Genomic DNA, 21034 nt, shown 5'->3' with positions numbered 1-21034 from the left:
GATGTCAGTTTGTAGGGCTCCCTTGGGTCTATCAGGGCAGCACAAGTTTGAGGTGGGGACAACTTCGGTGTGGGGTCCATCCTTCGATATAAGGATTTTTTGCAGTGAGGTCCCAGCACAGGGCCAGGGGCCACTGGGCACATCCTTTTTCCATTTTCCCTGGGAAAGAAAACTCAGCAGTCCAGGTTCCTGATGTCAGTTTGTAGGGCTCCCTTGGGTCTATCAGGGCAGCACAAGTTTGAGGTGGGGACAACTTCAGTGTGGGGTCCATCCTTCTATATATGGATTTTTTGCAGTCAGGGCCAGGGGCCCCAGGGCACATCCTTTGGCCATTTTCCCTGGGAAAGGAAACTCAGCAGTCCCGGTTCCTGATGTCAGTTTGTAGGGCTCCCTTGGGTCTATCAGGGCAGCACAAGTTTGAGGTGGGGACAACTTCGGTGTGGGGTCCATCCTTCGATATAAGGATTCTTTGCAATGAGGTCCCTACCCAGGTACAGGGGCCCCTGGGCACATCCTTTGGCCATTTTCCCTGCAAAGAAAACTCAGCAGTCCAGGTTCCTGATGTCAGTTTGTAGGGCTCCCTTGGGTGTATCAGGGCAGCACAAGTTTGAGGTGGGGACAACTTCGGTGTGGGGTCCATCCTTCGATATAAGGATTTTTTGCAGTGAGGTCCCAGCACAGGGCCAGGGGCCCCTGGGCACATCCTTTTTCCATTTTCCCTGGGAAAGAAAACTCAGCAGTCCAGGTTCCTGATGTCAGTTTGTAGGGCTCCCTTGGGTCTATCAGGGCAGCACAAATTTGAGGTGGGGACAACTTCGGTGTGGGGTCCATCCTTCAATATAAGGATTCTTTGCAGTCAGGGCCAGGGGCCCCTGGGCACATCCTTTTTCCATTTTCCCTGGGAAAGAAAACTCAGCAGTCCAGGTTCCTGATGTCAGTTTGTAGGGCTCCCTTGGGTCTATCAGGGCAGCACAAGTTTGAGGTGGGGACAACTTTGGTGTGGGGTCCATCCTTCGATATAAGGATTTTTTGCAGTCAGGGCCAGGGGCCCCTGGGCACATCCTTTTTCCATTTTCCCTGGGAAAGAAAACTCAGCAGTCCAGGTTCCTGATGTCAGTTTGTAGGGCTCCCTTGGGTCTATCAGGGCAGCACAAGTTTGAGGTGGGGACAACTTCGGTGTGGGGTCCATCCTTCGATATAAGGATTTTTTGCAGTCAGGGCCAGGGGCCCCTGGGCACATCCTTTTTCCATTTTCCCTGGGAAAGAAAACTCAGCAGTCCAGGTTCCTGATGTCAGTTTGTAGGGCTCCCTTGGGTCTATCAGGGCAGCACAAGTTTGAGGTGGGGACAACTTCGGTGTGGGGTCCATCCTTCGATATAAGGATTTTTTGTAGTGAGGCCCCAGCCCAGGGCCAGGGGCCCCTGGGCACATCCTTTTTCCATTTTCCCTGGGAAAGAAAACTCAGCAGTCCAGGTTCCTGATGTCAGTTTGTAGGGCTCCCTTGGGTGTATCAGGGCAGCACAAGTTTGAGGTGGGGACAACTTCGGTGTGGGGTCCATCCTTCGATATAAGGATTTTTTGCAGTCAGGGCCAGGGGCCCCTGGGCACATCCTTTTTCCATTTTCCCTGGGAAAGAAAACTCAGCAGTCCAGGTTCCTGATGTCAGTTTGTAGGGCTCCCTTGGGTCTATCAGGGCAGCACAAGTTTGAGGTGGGGACAACTTCGGTGTGGGGTCCATCCTTCGATATAAGGATTTTTTGCAGTGTGGGCCCAGCCCATGGCCAGGGGCCCCTGGGCACATCCTTTTTCCATTTTCCCTGGGAAAGAAAACTCAGCAGTCCAGGTTCCTGATGTCAGTTTGTAGGGTTCCCTTGGGTCTATCAGGGCAGCACAATTTTGAGGTGGGGACAACTTTAATGTGGGGTCCATCCTTCGATATAAGGATTTTTTGCAGTCAGGGTATGGGGCCCAGGGCCAGGGGCCCCATGGCACATCCATTTTCCATTTTCCCTGGGAAAGAAAACTCAGCAGTCCAGGTTCCTGATGTCAGTTTGTAGGGCTCCCTTGGGTCTATCAGGGCAGCACAAGTTTGAGGTGGGGAACACTTTGGTGTGGGTTCCATCCTTCGATATAAGGATTCTTTGCAGTCAGGGCCAGGGGCCCCTGGGCACATCCTTTTTCCATTTTCCCTGGGAAAGAAAACACAGCAGTCCAGGTTCCTGATGTCAGTTTGTAGGGCTCCCTTGGGTCTATCAGGGCAGCACAAGTTTGAGGTGGGGACAACTTCGGTGTGGGGTCCATCCTTCGATATAAGGATTTTTTGCAGTCAGGGCCAGGGGCCCCTGGGCACATCCTTTTTCCATTTTCCCTGAGAAAGAAAACTCAGCAGTCCAGGTTCCTGATGTCAGTTTGTAGGGCTCCCTTTGGTCTATCAGGGCAGCACAAGTTTGAGGTGGGGACAACTTCGGTGTGGGGTCCGTCCTTCGATATAAGGATTTTTTGCAGTCAGGGTCAGGGGCCCCTGGCCATAACCGTTTTCCATTTTCCCTGGGAAAGAAAACTTAGCAGTCCAGGTTCCTGATGTCAGTTTGTAGGGCTCCCTTGGGTCTATCAGGGCAGCACAAGTTTGAGGTGGAGACAACTTCGGTGTGGGCTCCATCCTTCGATATAAGGATTTTTTGCAGTCAGGGCTAGGGGTCCCTGGACACATCCTTTTTCCATTTTCCCTGGGAAAGAAAACTCAGCAGTCCAGGTTCCTGATGTCAGTTTGTAGGGCTCCCTTGGGTCTATCATGGCAGCCCAAGTTTGAGGTGGGGACAACTTCGGTGTGGGGTCCATCCTTCGATATAAGGATTTTTTGCAGTGAGGCCCCAGCCCAGGGCCAGGGGCCCCTGGGCACAACCTTTTTCCATTTTCCCTGGGAAAGAAAACTCAGCAGTCCAGGTTCCTGATGTCAGTTTGTAGTGCTCCCTTGGGTCTATCAGGGCAGCACAAGTTTGAGGTGGGGAACACTTTGGTGTGGGGTCCATCCTTCGATATAAGGATTCTTTGCAGTCAGGGCCAGGGGCCCCTGGGCACATCCTTTTTCCATTTTCCCTGGGAAAGAAAACACAGCAGTCCAGGTTCCTGATGTCAGTTTGTAGGGCTCCCTTGGGTCTATCAGGGCAGCAAAAGTTTGAGGTGGGGACAACTTCGGTGTGGGCTCCATCCTTCGATATAAGGATTCTTTGCAGTGAGGCCGCAGCCCAGGGCCAGGGGCCCCTGGGCACATCCTTTTTCCATTTTCCCTGGGAAAGAAAACTCAGCAGTCCAGGTTCCTGATGTCAGTTTGTAGGGCTCCCTTGGGTCTATCATGGCAGCCCAAGTTTGAGGTGGGGACAACTTCGGTGTGGGGTCCATCCTTCGATATAAGGATTTTTTGCACTCAGGGTATGGGGCCCAGGGCCAGGGGCCCCTGGGCACATCCTTTCTCCATTTTCCCTGGGAAAGAAAACTCGGCAGTCCAGGTTCCTGATGTCAGTTTGTAGGGTTCCCTTGGGTGTATCAGGGCAGCACAAGTTTGAGGTGGGGACAACTTTGATGTGGGGCCCATCCTTCGATATAAGGATTTTTTGCAGTCAGGGCCAGGGGCCCCTGGGCACATCCTTTTTCCATTTTCCCTGGGAAAGAAAACTCAGCAGTCCAGGTTCCTGATGTCAGTTTGTAGGGCTCCCTTGGGTCTATCAGGGCAGTACGAGTTTGAGGTGGGGACAACTTCGGTGTGGGCTCCATCCTTCGATATAAGGATTTTTTGCAGTCAGGGCCAGGGACCCCTGGGCACATCCTTTTTCCATTTTCCCTGGGAAAGAAAACTCAGCAGTCCAGGTTCCTGATGTCAGTTTGTAGGGCTCCCTTGGGTCTATCAGGGCAGCACAAGTTTGAGGTGGGGACAACTTCGGTGTGGGGTCCATCCTTCGATATAAGGATTTTTTACAGTCAGGGCCAGGGGCCCCTGGGCACATCCTTTTTCCATTTCCCCTGGGAAAGAAAACTCAGCAGTCCAGGTTCGTGATGTCAGTTTGTAGGGCTCCCTTGGGTCTATCAGGGCAGCACAAGTTTGAGGTGGGGACAACTTCGGTGTGGGGTCCATCCTTCGATATAAGGATTTTTTGCAGTCAGGGCCAGGGGCCCCTGGGCACATCCTTTTTCCATTTTCCCTGGGAAAGAAAACTCAGCAGTCCAGGTTCCTGATGTCAGTTTGTAGGGCTCCCTTGGGTCTATCAGGGCAGCACAAGTATGAGGTGGGGACAAATTTGGTGTGGGCTCCATCCTTCGATATAAGGAATTTTTGCAGTCAGGGCCAGGGGCCCCTGGGCACATCCTTTTTCCATTTTCCCTGGGAAAGAAAACTCAGCAGTCCAGGTTCCTGATGTCAGTTTGTAGGGCTCCCTTGGGTCTATCAGGGCAGCACAAGTTTGAGGTGGGGACAACTTCGGTGTGGGGTCCATCCTTCGATATAAGGATTTTTTGCAGTCAGGGCCCCAGCCCAGGGCCAGGGGCCCCTGGGCACATCCTTTTTCCATTTTCCCTGGGAAAGAAAACTCACCAGTCCAGGTTCCTGATGTCAGTTTGTAGGGCTCCCTTGGGTCTATCAGGGCAGCACAAGTTTGAGGTGGGGACAACTTCGGTGTGGGGTCCATCCTTCGATATAAGGATTTTTTGCAGTCAGGGCAAGGGGTCCCTGGGCACATCCTTTTTCCATTTTCCCTGGGAAAGAAAACTCAGCAGTCCAGGTTCCTGATGTCAGTTTGTAGGGCTCCCTTGGGTCTATCAGGGCAGCACAAGTTTGAGGTGGGGACAACTTCGGTGTGGGGTCCATCCTTCGATATAAGGATTCTTTGCAGTGTGGGCCCAGCCCATGGCCAGGGGCCCCTGGGCACATCCTTTTTCCATTTTCCCTGGGAAAGAAAACTCAGCAGTCCAGGTTCCTGATGTCAGTTTGTAGGGTTCCCTTGGGTGTATCAGGGCAGCACAATTTTGAGGTGCGGACAACTTTAATGTAGGGTCCATCCTTCGATATAAGGATTTTTTGCAGTCAGGGCCAGGGGCCCCTGGGCACGTCCTTTTTCCATTTTCCCTGGGAAAGAAAACTCAGCAGTCCAGGTTCCTGATGTCAGTTTGTAGGGCTCCCTTGGGTCTATCAGGGCAGCACAAGTTTGAGGTGGGGAACACTTTGGTGTGGGTTCCATCCTTCGATATAAGGATTCTTTGCAGTCAGGGCCAGGGGCCCCTGGGCACATCCTTTTTCCATTTTCCCTGGGAAAGAAAACACAGCAGTCCAGGTTCCTGATGTCAGTTTGTAGGGCTCCCTTGGGTCTATCAGGGCAGCACAAGTTTGAGGTGGGGACAACTTTGGTGTGGGGTCCATCCTTCGATATAAGGATTTTTTGCAGTCAGGGCCAGGGGCCCTTGGGCACATCCTTTTTCCATTTTCCCTGGGAAAGAAAACTCAGCAGTCCAGGTTCCTGATGTCAGTTTGTAGGGCTCCCTTGGGTCTATCAGGGCAGCACAAGTTTGAGGTGGGGACAACTTCGGTGTGGGGTCCGTCCTTCGATATAAGGATTTATTGCAGTCAGGGTCAGGGGCCCCTGGCCATAACCGTTTTCCATTTTCCCTGGGAAAGAAAACTCAGCAGTCCAGGTTCCTGATGTCAGTTTGTAGGGCTCCCTTGGGTCTATCATGGCAGCAAAAGTTTGAGGTGGGGACAACTTCGGTGTGGGCTCCATCCTTCGATATAAGGATTCTTTGCAGTGAGGCCCCAGCCCAGGGCCAGGGGCCCCTGGGCACATCCTTTTTCCATTTTCCCTGGGAAAGAAAACTCAGCAGTCCAAGTTCCTGATGTCAGTTTGTAGGGCTCCCTTGGGTCTATCATGGCAGCCCAAGTTTGAGGTGGGGACAACTTCGGTGTGGGGTCCATCCTTCGATATAAGGATTTTTTACAGTCAGGGCCAGGGGCCCCTGGGCACATCCTTTTTCCATTTTCCCTGGGAAAGAAAACTCAGCAGTCCAGGTTCCTGATGTCAGTTTGTAGGGCTCCCTTGGGTCTATCAGGGCAGCACAAGTTTGAGGTGGGGACAACTTCGGTGTGGGGTCCATCCTTCGATATAAGGATTTTTTGCACTCAGGGTATGGGGCCCAGGGCCAGGGGCCCCTGGGCACATCCTTTTTCCATTTTCCCTGGGAAAGAAAACTCGGCAGTCCAGGTTCCTGATGTCAGTTTGTAGGGTTCCCTTGGGTGTATCAGGGCAGCACAAGTTTGAGGTGGGGACAACTTTGATGTGGGGCCCATCCTTCGATATAAGGATTTTTTGCAGTCAGGGCCAGGGGCCCCTGGGCACATCCTTTTTCCATTTTCCCTGGGAAAGAAAACTCAGCAGTCCAGGTTCCTGATGTCAGTTTGTAGGGCTCCCTTGGGTCTATCAGGGCAGCACAAGTTTGAGGTGGGGACAACTTTGGTGTGGGGTCCATCCTTCGATATAAGGATTTTTTGCAGTCAGGCCCCAGCCCAGGGCCAGGGGCCCCTGGGCACATCCTTTTTCCATTTTCCCTGGGAAAGAAAACTCAGCAGTCCAGGTTCCTGATGTCAGTTTGTAGGGTTCCCTTGGGTGTATCAGGGCAGCACAAGTTTGAGGAGGGGACAACTTTGGTGTGGGGTCCATCCTTCGATATAAGGATATTTTGCAGTCAGGGCCAGGGGCCCCATGGCACATCCTTTTTCCATTTTCCCTGGGAAAGGAAACTCAGCAGTCCAGGTTCCTGATGTCAGTTTGTAGGGCTCCCTTGGGTCTATCAGGGCAGCACAAGTTTGAGGTGGCAACAACTTCGGTGTGGGGTCCATCCTTCGATATAAGGATTTTTTGTAGTGAGGCCCCAGCCCAGGGCCAGGGGCCCCTGGGCACATCCTTTTTCCATTTTCCCTGGGAAAGAAAACTCAGCAGTCCAGGTTCCTGATGTCAGTTTGTAGGGCTCCCTTGGGTCTATCAGGGCAGCACAAGTTTGAGGTGGGGACAACTTCGGTGTGGGGTGCATCCTTTGATATAAGGATTCTTTGCAGTCAGGGCCAGGGGCCCCTGGGCACATTTCTCCTCGGAAAGAAAACTCAGCAGTCCAGGTTCCTGATGTCAGTTTGTAGGGCTCCCTTGGGTCTATCAGGGTAGCACAAGTTTGAGGTGGGGACAACTTCGGTGTGGGGTCCATCCTTCGATATAAGGATTTTTTGCAGTCAGGGCCAGGGGCCCCAGGGCACATCCTTTTTCCATTTTCCCTGGGAAAGAAAACTCAGCAGTCCAGGTTCCTGATGTCAGTTTGTAGGGCTGCCTTGGGTCTATCAGGGCAGCACAAGTTTGAGGTGGGGACAACTTCGGTGTGGGGTCCATCCTTCGATATAAGGATTTTTTTCAGTCAGGGCCAAGGACCCCCGGGCACAACCTTTGGCCATTTTCCCTGGGAAAGAAAACTCAGCAGTCCAGGTTCCTGATGTCAGTTTGTAGGGCTCCCTTGGGTCTATCAGGGCAGCACAAGTTTGAGGTGGGGACAACTTCGGTGTGGGGTCCATCCTTCGATATAAGGATTTTTTGCAGTCAGGGCCAGGGGCCCCTGGGCACATCCTTTTTCCATTTTCCCTGGGAAAGAAAACTCAGCAGTCCAGGTTCCTGATGTCAGTTTGTAGGGCTCCCTTGGGTCTATCAGGGTAGCACAAGTTTGAGGTGGGGACAACTTCGGTGTGGGGTCCATCCATCGATATAAGGATTCTTTGCAGTGAGGTCGCAGCCCTGGGCCAGGGGCCCCTGGGCACATCCTTTTTCCATTTTCCCTGGGAAAGAAAACTCAGCAGTCCAGGTTCCTGATGTCAGTTTGTAGGGCTCCCTTGGGTGTATCAGGGCAGCACAAGTTTGAGGTGGGGACAACTTCGGTGTGGGGTCCATCCTTCGATATAAGGATTCTTTGCAGTCAGGGCCAGGGGCCCCTGGGCACATCCTTTTTCCATTTTCCCTGGGAAAGAAAACTCAGCAGTCCAGGTTCCTGATGTCAGTTTGTAGGGCTCCCTTGGGTCTATCAGGGCAGCACAAGTTTGAGGTGGGGACAACTTCAGTGTGGGCTCCATCCTTCGATATAAGGATTCTTTGCAGTCAGGGCCAGGGGCCCCTGGGCACATCCTTTTTCCATTTTCCCTGGGAAAGAAAACTCAGCAGTCCAGGTTCCTGATGTCAGTTTTTAGGGCTCCCTTGGGTCTATCAGGGCAGCACAAGTTTGAGGTGGGGACAACTTCGGTGTGGGGTCCATCCTTCGATATAAGGATTTTTTGCAGTCAGGGCCAGGGGCCCCAGGGCACATCCTTTTTCCATTTTCCCTGGGAAAGAAAACTCAGCAGTCCAGGTTCCTGATGTCAGTTTGTAGGGCTCCCTTGGGTCTATCAGGGCAGCACAAGTTTGAGGTGGGGACAACTTCGGTGTGGGGTCCATCCTTCGATATAAGGATTTCTTGTAGTGAGGACCCTGCCCAAGGCCAGCGGCCCCTGGGCACATTCTTCTTCCATTTTCTCTGGGAAAGAAAACTCAGCAGTCCAGGTTCCTGATGTCAGTTTGTAGGGCTCCCTTGGGTGTATCAGGGCAGCACAAGTTTAAGGTGGGGACAACTTCGGTGTGGGGTCCATTCTTCGATATAAGGATTCTTTGCAGTGAGGTCGCAGCCCTGGGCGAGCGGCCCCTGGGCACATTCTTTTTCCATTTTCCCTGGGAAAGAAAACTCAGCAGTCCAGGTTCCTGATGTCAGTTTGTAGGGCTGCCTTGGGTCTATCAGGGCAGTACAAGTTTGAGGTGGGCACAGCTTCGGTGTGGGGTCCATCCTTCGATATAAGGATTATTTGCAGTCAGGGCTAGGTGCCCCTGGGCACATCCATTTTCCATTTTCCCTGGGAAAGAAAACTCAGCAGTCCAGGTTCCTGATGTCAGTTTGTAGGGCTCCCTTGGGTCTATCAGGGCAGCACAAGTTTGAGGTGGGGACAACTTCGGTGTGGGGTCCATCCTTCGATATAAGGATTTTTTGCAGTCAGGGCCAGGGGCCCCTGGGCACATCCTTTTTCCATTTTCCCTGGGAAAGAAAACTCAGCAGTCCAGGTTCCTGATGTCAGTTTGTAGGGCTCCCTTGGGTCTATCAGGGCAGCACAAGTTTGAGGTGGGGACAACTTCGGTGTGGGGTCCATCCTTCGATATAAGGATTTTTTATAGTGAGGCCCCAGCCCAGGGCCACGGGCCCCTGGGCACATCCTTTTTCCATTTTCCCTGGGAAAGAAAACTCAGCAGTCCAGGTTCCTGATGTCAGTTTGTAGGGCTCCCTTGGGTCTATCAGGGCAGCACAAGTTTGAGGTGGGGACAACTTCAGTGTGGGGTCCATCCTTCTATATATGGATTCTTTGCAGTCAGGGCCAGGGGCCCCAGGGCACATCCTTTGGCCATTTTCCCTGGGAAAGGAAACTCAGCAGTCCCGGTTCCTGATGTCAGTTTGTAGGGCTCCCTTGGGTCTATCAGGGCAGCACAAGTTTGAGGTGGGGACAACTTCGCTGTGGGGTCCATCCTTCAATATAAGGATTCTTTGCAGTCAGGGCCAGGGGCCCCTGGGCACATCCTTTTTCCATTTTCCCTGGGAAAGAAAACTCAGCTGTCCAGGTTCCTGATGTCAGTTTGTAGGGCTCCCTTGGGTCTATCAGGGCAGCACAAGTTTGAGGTGGGGACAACTTCGGTGTGGGGTCCATCCTTCGATATAAGGATTTTTTGCAGTCAGGGCCAGGGGCCCCAGGGCACATCCTTTTTCCATTTTCCCTGGGAAAGAAAACTCAGCAGTCCAGGTTCCTGATGTCAGTTTGTAGGGCTCCCTGGGGTCTATCAGGGCAGCACAAGTTTGAGCTGGGGAGAACTTCGGTGTGGGGTCCATCCTTCGATATAAGGATTTTTTGCAGTCAGGGCCAAGGGCCCCCGGGCACAACCTTTGGCCATTTTCCCTGGGAAAGAAAACTCAGCAGTCCAGGTTCCTGATGTCAGTTTGTAGGGCTCCCTTGGGTGTATCAGGGCAGCACAAGTTTGAGGTGGGGACAACTTCGGTGTGGGGTCCATCCTTCGATATAAGGATTCTTTGCAGTGAGGTCGCTGCCCTGGGCCAGGGGCCCCTGGGCACATTCTTCTTCCATTTTCTCTGGGAAAGAAAACTCAGCAGTCCAGGTTCCTGATGTCAGTTTGTAGGGCTCCCTTGGGTGTATCAGGGCAGCACAAGTTTGAGGTGGGGACAACTTCGGTGTGGGGTCCATTCTTCGATATAAGGATTCTTTGCAGTGAGGTCGCAGCCCTGGGCGAGCGGCCCCTGGGCACATTCTTTTTCCATTTTCTCTGGGAAAGAAAACTCAGCAGTCCAGGTTCCTGATGTCAGTTTGTAGGGCTGCCTTGGGTCTATCAGGGCAGTACAAGTTTGAGGTGGGCACAGCTTCGGTGTGGGGTCCGTCCTTCGATATAAGGATTATTTGCAGTCAGGGCTAGGTGCCCCTGGGCACATCCATTTTCCATTTTCCCTGGGAAAGAAAACTCAGCAGTCCAGGTTCCTGATGTCAGTTTGTAGGGCTCCCTTGGGTCTATCAGGGCAGCACAAGTTTGAGGTGGGGACAACTTCGGTGTGGGGTCCATCCTTCGATATAAGGATTTTTTGCTGTCAGGGCCAGGGGCCCCTGGGCACATCCTTTTTCCATTTTCCCTGGGAAAGAAAACTCAGCAGTCCAGGTTCCTGATGTCAGTTTGTAGGGCTCCCTTGGGTCTATCAGGGCAGCACAAGTTTGAGGTGGGGACAACTTCGGTGTGGGGTCCATCCTTCGATATAAGGATTTTTTATAGTGAGGCCCCAGCCCAGGGCCACGGGCCCCTGGGCACATCCTTTTTCCATTTTCCCTGGGAAAGAAAACTCAGCAGTCCAGGTTCCTGATGTCAGTTTGTAGGGCTCCCTTGGGTCTATCAGGGCAGCACAAGTTTGAGGTGGGGACAACTTCGGTGTGGGGTCCATCCTTCAATATAAGGATTCTTTGCAGTCAGGGCCAGGGGCCCCTGGGCACATCCTTTTTCCATTTTCCCTGGGAAAGAAAACTCAGCAGTCCAGGTTCCTGATGTCAGTTTGTAGGGCTCCCTTGGGTCTATCAGGGCAGCACAAGTTTGAGGTGGGGACAACTTCGGTGTGGGGTCCATCCTTCGATATAAGGATTTTTTGCAGTCAGGGCCAGGGGCCCCAGGGCACATCCTTTTTCCATTTTCCCTGGGAAAGAAAACTCAGCAGTCCAGGTTCCTGATGTCAGTTTGTAGGGCTCCCTGGGGTCTATCAGGGCAGCACAAGTTTGAGCTGGGGAGAACTTCGGTGTGGGGTCCATCCTTCGATATAAGGATATTTTGCAGTCAGGGCCAGGGGCCCCTGGGCACATCCTTTTTCCATTTTCCCTGGGAAAGAAAACTCAGCAGTAGAGGTTCCTGATGTCAGTTTGTAGGGCTCCCTTGGGTCTATCAGGGCAGCACAAGTTTGAGGTGGGGACAACTTCGGTGTGGGGTCCATCCTTCGATATAAGGATTTTTTTCAGTCAGGGCCAAGGGCCCCCGGGCACAACCTTTGGCCATTTTCCCTGGGAAAGAAAACTCAGCAGTCCAGGTTCCTGATGTCAGTTTGTAGGGCTCCCTTGGGTCTATCAGGGCAGCACAAGTTTGAGGTGGGGACAACTTCGGTGTGGGGTCCATCCTTCGATATAAGGATTCTTTGCAATGAGGTCCCTACCCAGGTACAGGGGCCCCTGGGCACATCCTTTGGCCATTTTCCCTGGGAAAGAAAACTCAGCAGTCCAGGTTCCTGATGTCAGTTTGTAGGGCTCCCTTGGGTCTATCAGGGCAGCACAAGTTTGAGGTGGGGACAACTTCGGTGTGGGGTCCATCCTTCGATATAAGGATTTTTTGCAGTGAGGTCCCAGCACAGGGCCAGGGGCCACTGGGCACATCCTTTTTCCATTTTCCCTGGGAAAGAAAACTCAGCAGTCCAGGTTCCTGATGTCAGTTTGTAGGGCTCCCTTGGGTCTATCAGGGCAGCACAAGTTTGAGGTGGGGACAACTTCAGTGTGGGGTCCATCCTTCTATATATGGATTTTTTGCAGTGAGGGCCAGGGGCCCCAGGGCACATCCTTTGGCCATTTTCCCTGGGAAAGGAAACTCAGCAGTCCCGGTTCCTGATGTCAGTTTGTAGGGCTCCCTTGGGTCTATCAGGGCAGCACAAGTTTGAGGTGGGGACAACTTCGGTGTGGGGTCCATCCTTCGATATAAGGATTCTTTGCAATGAGGTCCCTACCCAGGTACAGGGGCCCCTGGGCATATCCTTTGGCCATTTTCCCTGCAAAGAAAACTCAGCAGTCCAGGTTCCTGATGTCAGTTTGTAGGGCTCCCTTGGGTGTATCAGGGCAGCACAAGTTTGAGGTGGGGACAACTTCGGTGTGGGGTCCATCCTTCGATATAAGGATTTTTTGCAGTGAGGTCCCAGCACAGGGCCAGGGGCCCCTGGGCACATCCTTTTTCCATTTTCCCTGGGAAAGAAAACTCAGCAGTCCAGGTTCCTGATGTCAGTTTGTAGGGCTCCCTTGGGTCTATCAGGGCAGCACAAATTTGAGGTGGGGACAACTTCGGTGTGGGGTCCATCCTTCAATATAAGGATTCTTTGCAGTCAGGGCCAGGGGCCCCTGGGCACATCCTTTTTCCATTTTCCCTGGGAAAGAAAACTCAGCAGTCCAGGTTCCTGATGTCAGTTTGTAGGGCTCCCTTGGGTCTATCAGGGTAGCACAAGTTTGAGGTGGGGACAACTTCGGTGTGGGGTCCATCCTTCGATATAAGGATTTTTTGCAGTCAGGGCCAGGGGCCCCAGGGCACATCCTTTTTCCATTTTCCCTGGGAAAGAAAACTCAGCAGTCCAGGTTCCTGATGTCAGTTTGTAGGGCTCCCTTGGGTCTATCAGGGCAGCACAAGTTTGAGGTGGGGACAACTTCGGTGTGGGGTCCATCCTTCGATATAAGGATTTTTTGCAGTCAGGGCCAGGGGCCCCAGGGCACATCCTTTTTCCATTTTCCCTGGGAAAGAAAACTCAGCAGTCCAGGTTCCTGATGTCAGTTTGTAGGGCTCCCTTGGGTCTATCAGGGCAGCACAAGTTTGAGGTGGGGACAACTTCGGTGTGGGGTCCATCCTTCGATATATGGATTTTTTTCAGTCAGGGCCAAGGACCCCCGGGCACAACCTTTTTCCATTTTCCCTGGGAAAGAAAACTCAGCAGTCCAGGTTCCTGATGTCAGTTTGTAGGGCTCCCTTGGGTCTATCAGGGCAGCACAAGTTTGAGGTGGGGACAACTTCGGTGTGGGGTCCATCCTTCGATATAAGGATTTTTTGCAGTCAGGGCCAGGGGCCCCTGGGCACATCCTTTTTCCATTTTCCCTGGGAAAGAAAACTCAGCAGTCCAGGTTCCTGATGTCAGTTTGTAGGGCTCCCTTGGGTCTATCAGGGCAGCACAAGTTTGAGGTGGGGACAACTTCGGTGTGGGGTCCATCCTTCGATATAAGGATTTTTTGCAGTGAGGGCCCTGCCCAGGGCCAGGAGCCCCTGGGCACATCCTTTGGCCATTTTCCCTGGGAAAGAAAACTCGGCAGTCCAGGTTCCTGATGTCAGTTTGTAGGGCTCCCTTGGGTTTATCAGGGCAGCACAAGTTTGAGATGGGGACAACTTCGGTGTGGGGTCCATTCGTCGATATAAGGATTCTTTGCAGTGAGGTCGCAGCCCTGGGCCAGGGGCCCCTGGGCACATCCTTTTTCTATTTTCCCTGGGAAAGAAAACTCAGCAGTCCAGGTTCCTGATGTCAGTTTGTAGGGCTCCCTTGGGTCTATCAGGGTAGCACAAGTTTGAGGTGGGGACAACTTCGGTGTGGGGTCCATCCTTCGATATAAGGATTCTTTGCAGTGAGGGCCCTGCCCAGGGCCAGGAGCCCCTGGGCACATCCTTTTTCCATTTTCCCTGGGAAAGAAAACTCAGCAGTCCAGGTTCCTGATGTCAGTTTGTAGGGCTCCCTTGGGTCTATCAGGGCAGCACAAGTTTGAGATGGGGACAACTTCGGTGTGGGGTCCATTCGTCGATATAAGGATTCTTTGCAGTGAGGTCGCAGCCCTGGGCCAGGGGCCCCTGGGCACATCCTTTTTCCATTTTCCCTGGGAAAGAAAACTCAGCAGTCCAGGTTCCTGATGTCAGTTTGTAGGGCTCCCTTGGGTCTATCAGGGCAGCACAAGTTTGAGGTGGGGACAACTTCGGTGTGGGGTCCATCCTTCGATATAAGGATTCTTTGCAGTCAGGGCCAGGGGCCCCTGGGCACATCCTTTTTCCATTTTCCCTGGGAAAGAAAACTCAGCAGTCCAGGTTCCTGATGTCAGTTTGTAGGGCTCCCTTGGGTCTATCAGGGTAGCACAAGTTTGAGGTGGGGACAACTTCGGTGTGGGGTCCATCCTTCGATATAAGGATATTTTGCAGTCAGGGCCAGGGGCCCCTGGGCACATCCTTTTTCCATTTTCCCTGGGAAAGAAAACTCAGCAGTCCAGGTTCCTGATGTCAGTTTGTAGGGCTCCCTTGGGTCTATCAGGGCAGCACAAGTTTGAGGTGGGGACAACTTCAGTGTGGGGTCCATCCTTCTATATATGGATTTTTTGCAGTCAGGGCCAGGGGCCCCAGAGCACATCCTTTGGCCATTTTCCCTGGGAAAGGAAACTCAGCAGTCCCAGTTCCTGATGTCAGTTTGTAGGGCTCCCTTGGGTCTATCAGGGCAGCACAAGTTTGAGGTGGGGACAACTTCGGTGTGGGGTCCACCCTTCGATATAAGAATTCTTTGCAATGAGGTCCCTACCCAGGTACAGGGGCCCCTGGGCACATCCTTTTTCCATTTTCCCTGGGAAAGAAAACTCAGCAGTCCAGGTTCCTGATGTCAGTTTGTAGGGCTCCCTTGGGTCTATCAGGGCAGCACAAGTTTGAGGTGGGGACAACTTCGGTGTGGGGTGCATCCTTCGATATAAGGATTCTTTGCAGTCAGGGCCAGGGGCCCCTGGGCACATCCTTTTTCCATTTTCCCTGGGAAAGAAAACTCAGCAGTCCAGGTTCCTGATGTCAGTTTGTAGGGCTCCCTTGGGTCTATCAGGGCAGCACAAGTTTGAGGTGGGGACAACTTTGGTGTGGGGTCCATCCTTCGATATAAGGATTTTTTGCAGTCAGGGCCAGGGGCCCCTGGGCACAACCTTTTTCCATTTTCCCTGGGAAAGAAAACTCAGCAGTCCAGGTTCCTGATGTCAGTTTGTAGGGCTCCCTTGGGTCTATCAGGGCAGCACAAGTTTGAGGTGGGGACAACTTCGGTGTGGGGTCCATCCTTCGATATAAGGATTCTTTGTAGTGATGGCCCTGTCCAGGGCTAGGGGACCCTGGGCACCTCCTTTTTCCATTTTCCCTGGGAAAGAAAACTCAGCAGTCCAGGTTCCTGATGTCAGTTTGTAGGGCTGCCTTGGGTGTATCAGGGCAGCACAAGTTTGAGGTGGGGACAACTTCGGTGTGGGGTCCATTCTTCGATATAAGGATTCTTTGCAGTGAGGTCGCAGCCCTGGGCCAGGGGCCCCTGGGCACATTCTTTTTCAATTTTCTCTGGGAAAGAAAACTCAGCAGTCCAGGTTCCTGATGTCAGTTTGTAGGGCTGCCTTGGGTCTATCAGGGCAGTACAAGTTTGAGGTGGGCACAGCTTCGGTGTGGGGTCCATCCTTCAATATAAGGATTTTTTGCAGTCAGGGCCAGGGGCCCCTGGGCACATCCTTTTTCCATTTTCCCTGGGAAAGAAAACTCAGCAGTCCAGGTTCCTGATGTCAGTTTGTAGGGCTCCCTTGGGTCTATCAGGGCAGCACAAGTTTGAGGTGGGAACAACTTCGGTGTGGGGTCCATCCTTCGATATAAGGATTCTTTGTAGTGATGGCCCTGTCCAGGGCTAGGGGACCCTGGGCACATCCTTTTTCCATTTTCCCTGGGAAAGAAAACTCAGCAGTCCAGGTTCCTGATGTCAGTTTGTAGGGCTCCCTTGGGTCTATCAGGGCAGCACAAGTTTGAGGTGGGGACAACTTCGGTGTGGGGTCCATCCTTCGATATAAGGATTCTTTGTAGTGGTGGCCCTGTCCAGGGCTAGGGGACCCTGGGCACCTCCTTTTTCCATTTTCCCTGGGAAAGAAAACTCAGCAGTCCAGGTTCCTGATGTCAGTTTGTAGGGCTCCCTTGGGTGTATCAGGGCAGCACAAGTTTGAGGTGGGGACAACTTCGGTGTGGGGTCCATTCTTCGATATAAGGATTCTTTGCAGTGAGGTCGCAGCCCTGGGCCAGGGGCCCCTGGGCACATTCTTTTTCAATTTTCTCTGGGAAAGAAAACTCAGCAGTCCAGGTTCCTGATGTCAGTTTGTAGGGCTGCCTTGGGTCTATCAGGGCAGTACAAGTTTGAGGTGGGCACAGCTTCGGTGTGGGGTCCATCCTTCAATATAAGGATTTTTTGCAGTCAGGGCCAGGGGCCCCAGGGCACATCCTTTTTCCATTTTCCCTGGGAAAGAAAACTCAGCAGTCCAGGTTCCTGATGTCAGTTTGTAGGGCTCCCTTGGGTCTATCAGGGCAGCACAAGTTTGAGGTGGGGACAACTTCGGTGTGGGGTCCATCCTTCGATATAAGGATTTTTTGCAGTGAGGCCCCAGCCCAGGGCCAGGGGCCCCTGGGCACATCCTTTTTCCATTTTCCCTGGGAACGAAAACTCAGCAGTCCAGGTTCCTGATGTCAGTTTGTAGGGCTCCCTTGGGTCTATCAGGGCAGCACAAGTTTGAGGTGGGGACAACTTCAGTGTGGGGTCCATCCTTCTATATATGGATTTTTTGCAGTCAGGGCCAGGGGCCCCAGAGCACATCCTTTGGCCATTTTCCCTGGGAAAGAAAACTCAGCAGTCCAGGTTCCTGATGTCAGTTTGTAGGGCTCCCTTGGGTCTATCAGGGCAGCACAAGTTTGAGGTGGGGACAACTTCGGTGTGGGGTCCATCCTTCGATATAAGGATTTTTTGCAGTCAGGGCCAGGGGCCCCTGGGCACAACCTTTTTCCATTTTCCCTGGGAAAGAAAACTCAGCAGTCCAGGTTCCTGATGTCAGTTTGTAGGGCTCCCTTGGGTCTATCAGGGCAGCACAAGTTTGAGGTGGGGACAACTTCGGTGTGGGGTCCATCCTTCGATATAAGGATTCTTTGTAGTGATGGCCCTGTCCAGGGCTAGGGGACCCTGGGCACATCCTTTTTCCATTTTCCCTGGGAAAGAAAACTCAGCAGTCCAGGTTCCTGATGTCAGTTTGTAGGGCTCCCTTGGGTCTATCAGGGTAGCACAAGTTTGAGGTGGGGACAACTTCGGTGTGGGGTCCATCCTTCGATATAAGGATTTTTTGCAGTCAGGGCCAGGGGCCCCTGGGCACATCCTTTTTCCAGTTTCCCTGGGAAAGAAAACTCAGCAGTCCAGGTTCCTGATGTCAGTTTGTAGGGCTCCCTTGGGTCTATCAGGGCAGCACAAGTTTGAGGTGGGGACAACTTCGGTGTGGGGTCCATCCTTCGATATAAGGATTTTTTGCAGTGAGGCCCCAGCCCAGGGCCAGGGGCCCCTGGGCACATCCTTTTTCCATTTTCCCTGGGAAAGAAAACTCAGCAGTCCAGGTTCCTGATGTCAGTTTGTAGGGCTCCCTTGGGTCTATCAGGGCAGCAGAAGTTTGAGGTGGGGACAACTTCGGTGTGGGGTCCATCCTTCGATATAAGGATTCTTTGTAGTGGTGGCCCTGTCCAGGGCTAGGGGACCCTGGGCACCTCCTTTTTCCATTTTCCCTGGGAAAGAAAACTCAGCAGTCCAGGTTCCTGATGTCAGTTTGTAGGGCTCCCTTGGGTCTATCAGGGCAGCACAAGTTTGAGGTGGGGACAACTTCGGTGTGGGGTCCATTCTTCGATATAAGGATTCTTTGCAGTGAGGTCGCAGCCCTGGGCCAGGGGCCCCTGGGCACATTCTTTTTCAATTTTCTCTGGGAAAGAAAACTCAGCAGTCCAGGTTCCTGATGTCAGTTTGTAGGGCTGCCTTGGGTCTATCAGGGCAGTACAAGTTTGAGGTGGGCACAGCTTCGGTGTGGGGTCCATCCTTCAATATAAGGATTTTTTGCAGTCAGGGCCAGGGGCCCCAGGGCACATCCTTTTTCCATTTTCCCTGGGAAAGAAAACTCAGCAGTCCAGGTTCCTGATGTCAGTTTGTAGGGCTCCCTTGGGTCTATCAGGGCAGCACAAGTTTGAGGTGGGGACAACTTCGGTGTGGGGTCCATCCTTCGATATAAGGATTTTTTGCAGTGAGGCCCCAGCCCAGGGCCAGGGGCCCCTGGGCACATCCTTTTTCCATTTTCCCTGGGAACGAAAACTCAGCAGTCCAGGTTCCTGATGTCAGTTTGTAGGGCTCCCTTGGGTCTATCAGGGCAGCACAAGTTTGAGGTGGGGACAACTTCGGTGTGGGGTCCATCCTTCGATATAAGGATTTTTTTCAGTCAGGGCCAAGGGCCCCCGGGCACAACCTTTGGCCATTATCCCTGGGAAAGAAAACTCAGCAGTCCAGGTTCCTGATGTCAGTTTGTAGGGCTCCCTTGGGTGTATCAGGGCAGCACAAGTTTGAGGTGGGGACAACTTCGGTGTGGGGTCCATCCTTCGATATAAGGATTCTTTGCAATGAGGTCCCTACCCAGGTACAGGGGCCCCTGGGCACATCCTTTGGCCATTTTCCCTGGGAAAGAAAACTCAGCAGTCCAGGTTCCTGATGTCAGTTTGTAGGGCTCCCTTGGGTCTATCAGGGCAGCACAAGTTTGAGGTGGGGACAACTTCGGTGTGTGGTCCATCCTTCGATATAAGGATTCTTTGCAGTGGGGTCGCTGCCCTGGGCCAGGGGCCCCTGGGCACATTCTTCTTCCATTTTCTCTGGGAAAGAAAACTCAGCAGTCCAGGTTCCTGATGTCAGTTTGTAGGGCTCCCTTGGGTGTATCAGGGCAGCACAAGTTTGAGGTGGGGACAACTTCGGTGTGGGGTCCATTCTTCGATATAAGGATTCTTTGCAGTGAGGTCGCAGCCCTGGGCGAGCGGCCCCTGGGCACATTCTTTTTCCATTTTCTCTGGGAAAGAAAACTCAGCAGTCCAGGTTCCTGATGTCAGTTTGTAGGGCTGCCTTGGGTCTATCAGGGCAGTACAAGTTTGAGGTGGGCACAGCTTCGGTGTGGGGTCCGTCCTTCGATATAAGGATTATTTGCAGTCAGGGCTAGGTGCCCCTGGGCACATCCATTTTCCATTTTCCCTGGGAAAGAAAACTCAGCAGTCCAGGTTCCTGATGTCAGTTTGTAGGGCTCCCTTGGGTCTATCAGGGCAGCACAAGTTTGAGGTGGGGACAACTTCGGTGTGGGGTCCATCCTTCAATATAAGGATTTTTTGCAGTCAGGGCCAGGGGCCCCTGGGCACATCCTTTTTCCATTTTCCCTGGGAAAGAAAACTCAGCAGTCCAGGTTCCTGATGTCAGTTTGTAGGGCTCCCTTGGGTCTATCAGGGTAGCACAAGTTTGAGGTGGGGACAACTTCGGTGTGGGGTCCATCCTTCGATATAAGGATTTTTTGCAGTCAGGGCCAGGGGCCCCTGGGCACATCCTTTTTCCATTTTCCCTGGGAAAGAAAACTCAGCAGTCCAGGTTCCTGATGTCAGTTTGTAGGGCTCCCTTGGGTCTATCAGGGCAGCACAAGTTTGAGGTGGGGACAACTTCGGTGTGGGGTCCATCCTTCGATATAAGGATTTTTTGCAGTGAGGCCCCAGCCCAGGGCCAGGGGCCCCTGGGCACATCCTTTTTCCATTTTCCCTGGGAAAGAAAACTCAGCAGTCCAGGTTCCTGATGTCAGTTTGTAGGGCTCCCTTGGGTCTATCAGGGCAGCAGAAGTTTGAGGTGGGGACAACTTCGGTGTGGGGTCCATCCTTCGATATAAGGATTCTTTGTAGTGGTGGCCCTGTCCAGGGCTAGGGGACCCTGGGCACCTCCTTTTTCCATTTTCCCTGGGAAAGAAAACTCAGCAGTCCAGGTTCCTGATGTCAGTTTGTAGGGCTCCCTTGGGTCTATCAGGGCAGCACAAGTTTGAGGTGGGGACAACTTCGGTGTGGGGTCCATTCTTCGATATAAGGATTCTTTGCAGTGAGGTCGCAGCCCTGGGCCAGGGGCCCCTGGGCACATTCTTTTTCAATTTTCTCTGGGAAAGAAAACTCAGCAGTCCAGGTTCCTGATGTCAGTTTGTAGGGCTGCCTTGGGTCTATCAGGGCAGTACAAGTTTGAGGTGGGCACAGCTTCGGTGTGGGGTCCATCCTTCAATATAAGGATTTTTTGCAGTCAGGGCCAGGGGCCCCAGGGCACATCCTTTTTCCATTTTCCCTGGGAAAGAAAACTCAGCAGTCCAGGTTCCTGATGTCAGTTTGTAGGGCTCCCTTGGGTCTATCAGGGCAGCACAAGTTTGAGGTGGGGACAACTTCGGTGTGGGGTCCATCCTTCGATATAAGGATTTTTTGCAGTGAGGCCCCAGCCCAGGGCCAGGGGCCCCTTGGCACATCCTTTTTCCATTTTCCCTGGGAACGAAAACTCAGCAGTCCAGGTTCCTGATGTCAGTTTGTAGGGCTCCCTTGGGTCTATCAGGGCAGCACAAGTTTGAGGTGGGGACAACTTCGGTGTGGGGTCCATCCTTCGATATAAGGATTTTTTTCAGTCAGGGCCAAGGGCCCCCGGGCACAACCTTTGGCCATTATCCCTGGGAAAGAAAACTCAGCAGTCCAGGTTCCTGATGTCAGTTTGTAGGGCTCCCTTGGGTGTATCAGGGCAGCACAAG

This window comes from Lonchura striata, chromosome 31 (genome assembly GCF_050655825.1).
Source record: "Lonchura striata isolate lonStrDom1 chromosome 31, ASM5065582v1, whole genome shotgun sequence".
Lineage (NCBI taxonomy): Eukaryota > Metazoa > Chordata > Aves > Passeriformes > Estrildidae > Lonchura > Lonchura striata.
The sequence above is the reverse complement of the archived record's forward strand: the minus strand, read 5'-3'. Positions refer to the sequence as shown.